Here is a 12,171-nt window from a genome sequence, read left to right on the forward strand (position 1 = left end):
TAGTATCCTTAGACTGTTTCCTTACTACTCATTTTGACTCTCCTTCTGGGATGACAGGTTAGAGCAAGAGTGAGACAGAGGCACAAGAAGACATTATATCTTTCCTTCCTTCCTTCCTTCCTCCCTTCCTTCCTTCCTTCCTTCCTTCCTTCCTTCCTTCCTTCCTTCCTTTCTTCCTTTCTTCCTTTCTTTCTTTCTTTCTTTCTTTCTTTCTTTCTTTCTTTCTTTCTTTCTTTCGTTCGTTCTTTCTTTCGTTCTTTCTTTCTTTTGTTCTTTCTTTCTTTCGTTCTTTCTTTTTGGTCATGGAGTTTGAATTCAGGGCCTAGGTGCTGTCCCTAAGCTTTTGTGCTCAAAGCTAGTGCTCTACCATTTTGAGCCACAGTGCTGCTTCTGGTTTTCTGGTGGTTCATTGGATATAAGAGTCTCATGGACTTTCCTGTCTGGGCTGGCTTCGAACTGTGATTCTCAGATCTCAGGCTCCTGAGTAGTTAGGATTCTAGGTTTGAGCCACTGGGTGCCATTTCTTATGTTCATCTTTGACCTTTGTCTAAGGTGTTAGTATAACTTCACTTTTCAAAGCAATATTGGCTTAGAGACATGTGACTTGTGTGTGTGTGTGTGTCTCCTGCTGGTCTCTCAGAAGCCAGAACCAACAGGAAGGTCAGAAGCCCAGTGTCTGTGCTGGGTTCTCTGCCTTCCACTCTACAGTAGTCATTTCCCCTGGGAGGTGACCGGGCAGCAGTGGGAGTGGAGGGGGCGGGATAGAAGGTTATGTGGAGCACAACACTCAGCAGTGCATTTGATGTCTTGGTATTTTCGTGTTTTAGTATGGTATTTAGTATTAGCATGGTATTTAGTATTGTAGTATTTAGTATGAAAAATACTCAAGTATTTTAAGCTTTTGAAATTGGATCATTTATTTAGCCTTAAACTGTAACCATCTCAAAACTCACACCTGGTATTGTGCCTGGTTCACTATCATATGATGTTCACTCCTCATTGTTGAAGTCCTTATATTTTGTGCTTTCTCTCCTCCTTTCCTTATCTTCTTACTGTTTTTTGTCCATCGGGAAAATTTCTTTAAATAAGATCACATGGCTACCTTTCTCCTGTTTTCTTTTCATATTCTAATAGACTTTTACATTTTAGGCTATAGTAATTCCATTAATATATATTCATCATTGGTAGATATTTAATATTCCATCTATATGCACATACACACACACACACACACACACACACACACACACACACACACCAAATGTCTCATTATATTTTATGTGTTTACCTCTTTATGTGACAGTGCCTAGAGCTGTTACTAGCAGAACATGACTACACTGAGAATTACCCCATGAGTCACCCAAAGAATTTTCTTTAATCAAGGGAAGTTGTGGGGTAAATACAACAAACAAAATGTTGGAGGAAGAAGACATTACACTAGGATTTTAACCTGGAAGAATCTGGAGAGAGATGGAGCCATTGGGACATTAGTCTTCTCCTTTTCTACAGAAGAGTACCTGAAGAGCAAGAATATGCAAAATGACCATCACTCATGCTTGCTGACAATAATTTCTTTGTGATGATGGATGAAACTCAAGGGCTGTAGAGAGAGAGAGACAGGGAGAGATTGCCAGGGCCTGATTCATGTATGTGTATCTGCCTGTAGTCTTTATACAAAAATAAAAAACAGGGTAATGTTTCTAGCTTTTTGGGTATAGGAAAGAGGCCCTCCTATTTGACAAGAGTCGGAAATTACTCAATATATTTATTTGAGAAGGATCTTGCTCTTCTAAACTCTTTGTTCCAGATCTAGTTGTTTAACCTTTCTTGGGTAAAATGAGATAAAGTAACATCTATTGGGCAGAGTTGTTGAGAGCATTAGATATCACCTAGGAATGTGCTTAGCTTATCTGTGGTGCATAGTAAATGCTCAATGGTACCTAATGGTGTTTTCCTGGACTCATTGGGCATTGCCCATGGTATGTATCAATAGCATAGATGATCTAGATTAACCTGACATCATCAATGACATCAAGTAATGCTAACATTCCCATTGCTGAGAGTTTGGTCAACGCACCTCTGTTTTCCCTAAGGACTTCTTGCATGTTTCTACATTCTACTTTCCTATGGCATCTCTTATGAAACTGATCCTTGCTTGGTTGTATGATTAAAGATCTAAGTCTACAAGAGCTCCAACAGAGGGACCTACATCCTTCTCAGACTGATCTTTTTTTTTTTCTTACCAATTCATTTGTATATGGCAAAAATTTAGCATCTTTATCTCTGCCTTTAAGAAAAACCACATGTAAAATATATCAAAATAAGACAACAGCTTGTCAATAGTGAACTCTTGGGAGAATGGGGGACTGGCCAGAGCACCCAATCCTTCAGACTGCCTGACTGGCCATGCTGTTTAAGTCTGATCTCATACCCACTGTAGTGAATAAATTGGATTGCTGGATGAGAAAAAAAATGACATATTTCTCTCGCTGTGGAAGAACCTAAAAGGCTCTTTTCTGATTTTGAGATTCTGCTCATGCAGCCAAAGTCTCCTCTTATCTGCTTTTATATATTTTTTTAACATCTCATGATTAGGTTTGATCTTCTTAAAGGCTTTGATTAAATAGTCTTTGCACTTCCTGATGTGCAAGTTCACCATTTTCTATCAGAAGATGTCTTGATGCTTCATGTGGACTTGAGAAGGAAAAATATTATTTTCGCCCTCAGGCCATAATGGACTTTTCATCATTAACATTATTATTATTATTATTTTATTTTTTTGACAGAGAGACAGTGGGGAACGCCTCTCCCTGCCTAGATGGGCCCTTGGGGCTCCTATGTGCGACCTTGAGGTCGGAGGCCTAGGGCGGCTGCGCGTCGCGGGCCGCCTTCGCCGTCTCGCTTTGACCCTCACGCTCATTAATGGAAGACCGGCGGCAACAAGTTCACTCAAAGACGGGTGCCCTTCCAACTGGAGGCCATGGCTTCCCTCTCCACATCATCATGGGTGTCAACTGCGCCTCTGATGGGTCACTGGCCATTCCTAGGACAAATGTTTCTCCTTGTGGAGGTTGGGCTGGTGGACTCTCCCAGGGGAACCAAGTCTTGATAATAAGTCTCGGAAAGAGAACTAGAAAGTCTTCTTGGCTCAAGTAGAGTCCTGTAGAGCAGCCACCCAGGCATTTGAAAATAAAAAGACCTCAATAGACTTCTATGAGGGGTGGCTTTGGAGTTCTAGAGCATAAGGATTTTTAGCAGTCATCAGTCCTATATTCATGTTTAATTACGTTTCAGACAATGTGCATTGTTTTATTTCTTGACCTGAATGTCTCAGATATTCAAGAGGAGGGACCATACTTTCTATCTTCCCCTATTACATAGAGAATAACCTGAGGATTGCAGTGGGGACTTTATCTATATTTGCCAGCCAGGTGTATCAAGGGAATGACTGAGTCTTCAGTGTGACATTCTCCAAGAATGTGCATGGGAATTTTTCTACTGGTAGCATTGGGTGCACGGGAGATTGGCATTGGAAGTTTTCATTTGCCTTACCCAGGATTTGTGAGGCTGCCTGAGCTAAGGAAGCACTTAGTGCCGTTCAAGGTGCACTAATACATACATACACACACACACACACACACACACACACACACACACACACACACACACAGAGCATGCTATTGTTATCTCTATCTCCTTGGATTGCTCAAACAGAAGTTTCAGAAGCTCTCTGGCACTTCCCCCTGGAACCAGTCTGTAGAAATGTGTTTTTCCTTCCTTTATCCAGCTTTTAGTTACAAATTCCATTGTCCGAAGTCAGAAAGCAAGGGTCAGAAATAATGAAGGAAAGGTTAAGCAAGCTTGTTGAATCTCAGATAATGAAGAGACCCAAGCATGAGGAATTATTCATCCCTTTGGTTTTCATCCAATGCCAGGCTACTTATTTTTCTGTACGCTTTCCATTATAATTGGCTAAGCGAGGATGGTTTTCTTCTTAACTTTCAAGAACCACTCCCCAATTGAGGCTGGTTCAGTTAAGGTGATGGGAGAAAGCTAACTACCATACCAAGTGGATTCCTCTTTTCTTATTCACAAGTTCATTGTGGACACACAACTTCTGGCCTTGTAGTTTGATTTTCTAAAAACATAAAGTTTCATAATCAGTGACAAAGTGGCTAGCAGACACATCCATGATTGATCAGACAACTTGTTTTCCTGATTTTGGGTTTGGACTTTGGGATTTGGAGGTCAGGAGCACAGGTTTACCAACTCATATACTTGTAAAGCATGTATCATTCAGCAAAATGACAGAACCTAGGGCAGTTTAATTCCTAGTCCCAGTGTGTGTGTGTGTGTGTGTGTGTGTGTGTGTGTGTGTGTGTGTGTGTGTGTGTGTGTGTGTGTTATTGTTGGTTTTGAAGCCATGCAGTATCATGGCTTTTTATCCTGGCTTGTGTCTCATAGCTCATTCTACTTATTCAGAGCCTTAGAAAATATGACTGATTGAAATGCTGACTGTACTTTAGACAAGCAATCAGCCCCCTCACAATTAACAAAGAAAAGAGCCCCTCCCAGCTTTTTCCCACTGTTCTTATTTTCCCCAAAACCATTTCTTTCCTTCCAGAGAAAAGAGAAATGTGCAGAGGAGCAATTAATTATAATTATATATGAGCTAGAATATGGAAGAACTAGTCACAAAAAAATTTTCAAGTCCCCAAATTGTCTAATAAAAACTACCCAACAACGTCACAATTTTTTGGAGGAGGTTAAATTTTTATAGAGTTTGGTGATAGGAAAAATTTGCTAAAAGCAAGTGATCTTAATCACTACACTGTCACTTTGTAAAGTAATTGTAGAATTAGGAATAATTATACTCCAAAGGAGAAAAATGAAACAATCTGCCTTATGATCTTTTAAAATAGAATTATGACTTTGGTTTGTCTGTAAATCAAAAAAGAAGCAAAGGAAAAACTTGTTGGTCTTGAATACTTAGGATTTAATGAGCAAAGTGGTTTTTTGGGGGGGACAAGGCGTATACAATTGCAGGTAGATATTCCCAAGAGAATAGCAGGCACTTTGTAGAGAGTGATGTACAAGGCTTGGGTGCTTCTGCATGGAGTTTCAGTTCTTCCAGAGAGCTCTATGGCCTAACTATCATGAAGGTAGCCAGGAAATTGAACCATGTGTAGTCCATGTGCTGTTTTGATAAAACTTCAAGATCTCTACCAATTAAATTATACTCCTAGCCCATCCAAGGTGATGCCTTATGGTTAGAACAGAGGCAAAAATCAGCCTGAAGATTCCTATATCTAGACATCAAAAGTTCAATTGGCTCTAATGGTATGAAAATGACCTAACAAATATTATGAAGATTATACCTGGAGAAATAATCCTATCTATAGTAATTCCTACAGGCATAGAGGGAAATTGAGGGCAATTTAGAAAACACAGGTTTGTGCTACTTACATTAAGATGTGGTTTCCTGAAATCTCCCTGAAGTATGGTACTGACTCTTGGTGGTAAGAGTGGAGAGGTGTGAGATTATAATCTGGTCAGCAGAAGGCTGAGGGTTAAATGAGGACAGCAAGTCCATTGAATGAAGGCCTGACAATAAAAAATAGAGACCAAAATATAGATGTTTCAGGAGATCGTAGCTAAATAGTAAGAATAATACATTATGTCAACAGCAGTGACAAAGAATATGCTCTATGTATTTATAGTGCTAAATAAAAGACAGATCCAGGTCCCACGTTTTGACTCAGAACAACCTTCTCAGTTGGATTTTTGCTTCTGCCTAAGGATTATTTTGGAAAGAGCTATTATTATCTGTGATTTATCACGCTGCACTAGGGGGAACTCATACTTTCCACAGAGACAATTATTGAATTCTCACTGGAGGCTCTTAAAGGAGCCAAGATTGTGTTCTGAGGGTCTAAGTAGAAAAGATGCTCTAGTGAGGGAGGAGGCGGGGGTTGGGATTTAACACCAAGTGATTTAGGTACTATGACCTCTCACTGTGCTGTGCTGTGTGAGATTCTTCCTTATCAAATGTACTGTCCTCTTTATGAAAGGAGGTGGGAACTCATGACAAGTCCCATGCAAGATGTCCTTTCAACAGGTGTTTATCATGCCCAAGAGTCACCAGGATCCATACTTTTTTTGTGGTATCATTAAAATGAACATCAAGGCCAAGGGCGTGGCCAAGGGAAGACTAGACTCTGGATACATATTCACAGGAGTCTCCATTCCTCAAAGAGGCCCAGTTGTGCAGCTGTGTTTGGTAGAGGTTATTAGAGGTTTGAAAAAGAAAGAAATCACTGTTAATATTCGCAATGAACTCTTGAGAATCTGGAGGAATAAAAATGAAGTACTAGAACTAAGGAGCAACTATGAAAATAAACAATGATAAATACCGTATTAAATCTAAAGAGTTACGTTAGTAGATAATAACCATTAAGAGAACTAATGGCTAGCCGCTAATACAGGCCGATTTATTATTTAAAACATTTACTGAGATTTAACAATGGCCAAATAATTTTTTGTTAAACAGCTATTAAACTGAAGCCCTGCATATATTAATCAATTGATATTTATCATTCAGAACGTTATCTCATTATATTCAAAGGAATGAGCATTATATATGCTTCCAAAACAAACTTAGAGATTTAAAATAAACTGTGGTTCCTTTTTGCCAAGTGTAGATGTATAAAGATTATTGTGTGTACCAGCTGTGTAGCCAGACAGCAGAGTGGACTTGTCTAATTAAGAACAATTGCTGATAAATCAATTCTTTGCATTTACAAGACAATTAGAATTTGTATGTGCGTGTGTGTATATGAGGGTATGTTTTAAATAATTATTTGATTTTTCACATTGTTCTGCAACCAAGTCAATTCTTTGAAGGTCTTTTCAATGCTACAAATTTTCCATACAATATAAAAAGGGTTATAGCTGTTTTACCAGTCATGCAAATAATCCAAGAGCCATCTATTCATCTGTTCGAATAATTCAGGTGTAAGCTGAATATAATTATTCATTTGCTGACTTCAATTTGATCTACAATACTGGATCCCAAATATGACTTTTAATTACTTGCTTACCATTTTCTTATACTCTTTCTCTCCCTTGTTTTCATGCTTGCCTATTAAAACCCTCCCTAGTCCACAAGCCTAGATCAATGATGAATTCTCTGATTTCTTTCATTTTATGTGTGGTCTTCTCTCTCTCTCTCTCTCTCTCTCTCTCTCTCTCTCTCTCTCTCTCTCTCTCTCTCTCTCTCTCTCTCTCTCTCTCTCTCTCCCTCTCTCTCTCTCCTCTCTACCCTTTGAGCCACACTTCTAGCTTTTCTTTTTGCTGAATATGGAGTCTCATGGACTCTTCTGTATAGGCTGTCCTCAAAGTGTTATTCTCCCTGCAGATCTCAGCCTCCTGAGTAGCTAGGATTATAACTGTGAACCACTGGTGCCTGACAATGATCTGATCTTTGAAACATTTATATTTCTACTTTTAGCTTTCATTACATCTAGCACAGTGCTAGGTGGGACTGGTAGTAGCTCATTGAGACTATATTGATATAGACCGACAGACAGATAAGAGTTAGTTTTTAGTAAATGAGTTTGTGGTACTCTACATTCCCAGGATCAGAAGTGTGCAGGCTTCCTATTCTCGAACACAACATAGCCTCTGGTATAGTTACTGGAGAGAAAATGAGCTGTGAAGGCAACTCAGGTCCACATGTGACCAAATAAACTCAAGGGAGGGCAATTTGCTCACAAGAAGGAAGGAGGTAGGGGGATGGGGTAGTCACCATCTTTCTTCCTTAAGGCTTGCAATTTTGATTGGCCATAATTGCCTGGTGGGGGAGTGTTTGTACATTCTGGTTTGCAAATCTTAATCTTCAACAATTAAAGAGGAAAACATCTGCCACCCACAGTATGGGGCAGCGAGGTCTCCCTGTGATGGATGGAGTGCAGACTTCTCAGTTCAGGCTGGTTCACCACAGCCAGTGGTGAGTGAGCCATCTCTGGATTGCAGAATCCAGGTCAGGAGACCTGAGAGAGTTTGCTCCCCACCTCCAAGCAATTAGATTCCCAACACCCCATGCTGTACCTTACCCAATTAGTCTGTGAGACAGCAGAGAATCTGGCTTTAATTGCTCAAAGGGCCTGTTTATGTTCAGCGTGGGGAACAATTTTAAGCATGGGTTTTGGATGGCAGAACCCAGAATTGTAAGCAAGCGGTGTTTGGGGGGTCTCTTTTGACAGCCAAAAGTAACAAGAATTTGGCACGTTGGATTTCAGCACCATCTCCTAGTCCTTTTTAACCCAAGAATTACGTTTTGAGCCATCAGATGGATCTATTGTTGTCTGTTCAGACAGTGTGGTAGCTTGTTTTTCCAAAGAAGTCTTTCAGTGTGACAATTTACATTCCCTATTTATTAGCAATTTTATCATCTTTTTAATCCCCACCATGCTGGTAGAGAAATAGCATAAGCCGCGTTTAATCTCTTAAACATAACATGTACATCTTGACCACTTAGAACTATGAAAAGATGTCACTCAATATGGTGAAGCATACAGAAACTGTCACATCACCTCGATTTTATCTCTAGGATGTTTCTCCCTAGGACATATCAGCCCCGGTTTCCTAGTTAACACCCCTTCAGTTCAGGCCAGATTACTTCTTGCTGAGATTAATGTGATAACCTTTGGCTCGTCTCTCTCCATCTTGTAACTTGCTCTGCCCCCAACCAGTCTTCAGATTTTCAACAGAATTTCCTTCCTGGCATGCAGAACAGTCCCTGCTCAGTCATCTCCAACGGGGCTCCTGGCTGTGGATTTACTCCCTGCCATAGTCCGACTGCTCTCTTCTACTCTCTAGGCATTGTGCAATCATTTATGAGCTAAGCCAGTAGAGTCAGCCTACTATTTCACACGCTTGGCTTTGCGCCTTTTCTGGTAGTGCTAGATCTGCCTCTTGGGGTCCTCTTGCCTGTGTATTAATCACTCAGCATTTGATCCATTGTTAAGGCCTGTCTCAAAGCATATCTCCCCCAACACATTTTCAGAATCTTGCTAACTACCCAGGTTTGTTTTTTTTAAATGACATATTGATTTTTGCTGTAATCTCTCTTACACACACCGATGTTAAAGTTCTCTAATGCTGGGTTTCTCAAAGCATATTCCTGGAACACTAGACACATAGGATTATATACTAGTAAAGAGTTTTGTAAATTAAATGTTTGACAGTTTTGGTCCTCTCAGAGCTTTGCATAGTAAATCAGCATTATAAAGATTTTAAGGAGCCATACATATAGTTAAGAAACCTGTGTGCTTTGTGTTTAACCTGATGTTTTTGAAGTATGTTTCTCCATCGCTCACCTTTTAAATTTCTGTAACACCTATTAACTAATGTTTCATAGGAATAAGTGATTTGAGTGAATATGTAATGTCTTTGAAAGTAGGGACTCTCTCATATCTTGATTCCCCTTCAGTTCATGAAGCACAGTACCTATATATAGTAGGTGCACAATAAATAGAAGTTAAAGTTGAAGTTTTTGATTGGCATCATGAACTATTTTAGCTTCCTAGGAATATATGTATATATAACATTATATATATATATATATATATATATATATGTATGTATGTGTGTGTGTGTGTGTGTGTGTGTGTGTGTGTGTGTGTGCTGAGGCTTGAACTTAGGACCTGGGTGCTATCCCTTAGCTTTTTCCCTTCAAAGCTGGTGCTCTACTTGAGCCTCAGCTCCACTTCTGGCTTTTTTAGTGATTAATTGGAGATAAGAGTCTCGTGGACTTTCCTGCCTGGGCTAGCTTTGAACAATGTTCTTCCCTTCTTAGTCTCCTAAGTAGCTAAGATTACTGGGCTGAACCACCAATGCTGGGATAGGAATATAATTTTTAATTCTGGTTATGTGATTCATTTGCTGTGTGAATTTCAGGAAATCATCAAAAATTTTCTGTCATTATTTCTGGGGTAAAATTTCCCATTTATATAGTTATAGATTTGCAATAGTTATAGCAGCTTACTGATGAAAATTATGAGAAGAGCAGAAGCAAAGGAATGACATGAGATGCTAACTAATGCAACATTATATGCCGGATCTTGTTGAAATGGTTTGACATTTTTTGGGGGGGGGTCCAGTCGTGGCCTGAACTCTGGGCCTTGGTGCTGTCTCTGAGCTCTTCAGCTCAAGGCTTGTGCTCTACCACTTGAGCCACAGTGCTAGTTCCAGCTTTTTCTGCTTATGTGGTGCTGAGGAATGGAACCCAAGGCCTCATGCATGCAAGGCAAGCATTCTTCCACTGAGCCACTTTCCAGCCCAGATCCTGTGATTTTTTCCATTTAAACATGGCTGAATTGTATACCTCAAACTCTAAAATAGTCTATAGGCCTTGCACTTATATACAAAGCGGTTAGATATTTTATGATGTCTAAAATATATACTGCTGGGGAGACTCTACAAAATGGAATGTATCATGTAAATTATAAGTAGATAATAATAAATGTAAATATAAATATAGGAAATGGGTTCTTCCAAGTGAGAGGCACTGGCATTTGAGATTATTAGCATTTCAATCTATTTACCTCTGTTGGCCCCAAACAGATTCCAATACTGAAGAGTCCGCAAAACTTAAATAGTAGAAGACACTGCTTCTTTTAAGAGATACAAAACAAATGGTCCATGGATTTTAATCATCTTAGTGCTCTGAAGAGATGCCCAGTAAAGAATGAGGTGTCTGTCCCATTAGATTATCTACTTTGAGGAGAGCTAAGCCACTTTCATGGTGGATACTCACTTGCACAAGTGAGAACATACGGAAGAAGAAAAGACTTTCCCTGAGTTAAGAACTCAGTGTCTTGTGTTAGCCTCTCATATTTGCAGCTATGACATTTGGTGTCACAATTAGAAGTGTAGAGCCTTGACTTCATCTAGTCTTTAAGGAACAACTTGCTATGTCAGGCCACAGGCACGGAGTTGACTTTCCATCACCAGCCTGTAGGTAAGTGCTAGTAAGATACCAATGACTCTAGGGCCTCAGTGGCCTGTTGAGAAGGCCTCTGTGAAATATCATGCTCTGACCTCTTGAGATATTTTTCATTCCAAGTTGTTTGCATGGATGCCCATCTTGCAAGCAAGACGCCCATGGTGGGTCATTCCAACTCTTATCTCAAGAACAGTCTGCCCTGAATGCCTCCAGAGCAGGCTACCTACCCATTTTCATTTTACTTAGTCCCCTTTCTAAGTCTCCATGACCTTTCTGAAGGTCAATAGAAATGTTAGAGAAGACAAAGCAAATGCAACCAGAGGGAACTGAAAACTGGTCTCCTTGCTGGAGAGCTTCTCTGCATTTTTTTCCTCTACTTTGTTCTTCAACTTCTACCTCCAGAGTTTTCTGAAAGTGAGTCCTACAGGTGTGACGCATATATTCTATGCGTCTTTATTCATATTTGTAGAATTGCTTTAATATTAAAAGGGGAGAGATAGAGAGATTGACATCAAGGTGGTAGGCTCATAAAATATTCAAGGGAACTTGGAGATAGTCTGGTTTGCCCTTCATATTACTTTATTTTTAAAATTTTTATTTGATTGCTTTTATGCTAAAGTGATGTTAAGTTTGAACTGGCCGTATTATGGAACTTCAGAAAGTGGAGAAAAAAGAAAATCACTCATTGTCTTAGAGTCCTATTATAGCCCAAATCACCAATTACCATATGCCTATTTTACAGGCTTGTAATTGTAATAAGCAGATGAAGTTGCTTTATTGTGTTTTTAAACTTAACAAGACAGATGAGGTCACTAAGGCCCTAAAATCCTACAACTTTGTAATATTCACCATTCACAGTATTTATTCTTGGTACTAAGCCACAGTATGCATCACATTTTCTTTGATTTCTCTCCTGAGACTCTCTTTACTGTGCTTGCTTAGTGGAAAGGCTCTGAAATGATACTGCCTTGATCTGAATATCTACCTACTCAATAAACCATGTGGTACTGCTACTGAAACTTGGTTTGACCCATTTCCTCATTTGTAAAGGGGGTAACCATGTTCGCACACAGTTTTGCTAGGTTTGCCCTTGGCTTCCATGCCCCCTAGCTTACAGATTCAGTCATTAAGGTGACTGGAATTTGGCAGGTGATGGAAGGAGG

The sequence above is a fragment of the Dipodomys merriami genome, unplaced genomic scaffold, assembly GCF_024711535.1.
Source record: "Dipodomys merriami isolate MVZ:Mamm:240054 unplaced genomic scaffold, mDipMer1.0.p SCAF_29, whole genome shotgun sequence".
NCBI lineage: Eukaryota > Metazoa > Chordata > Mammalia > Rodentia > Heteromyidae > Dipodomys > Dipodomys merriami.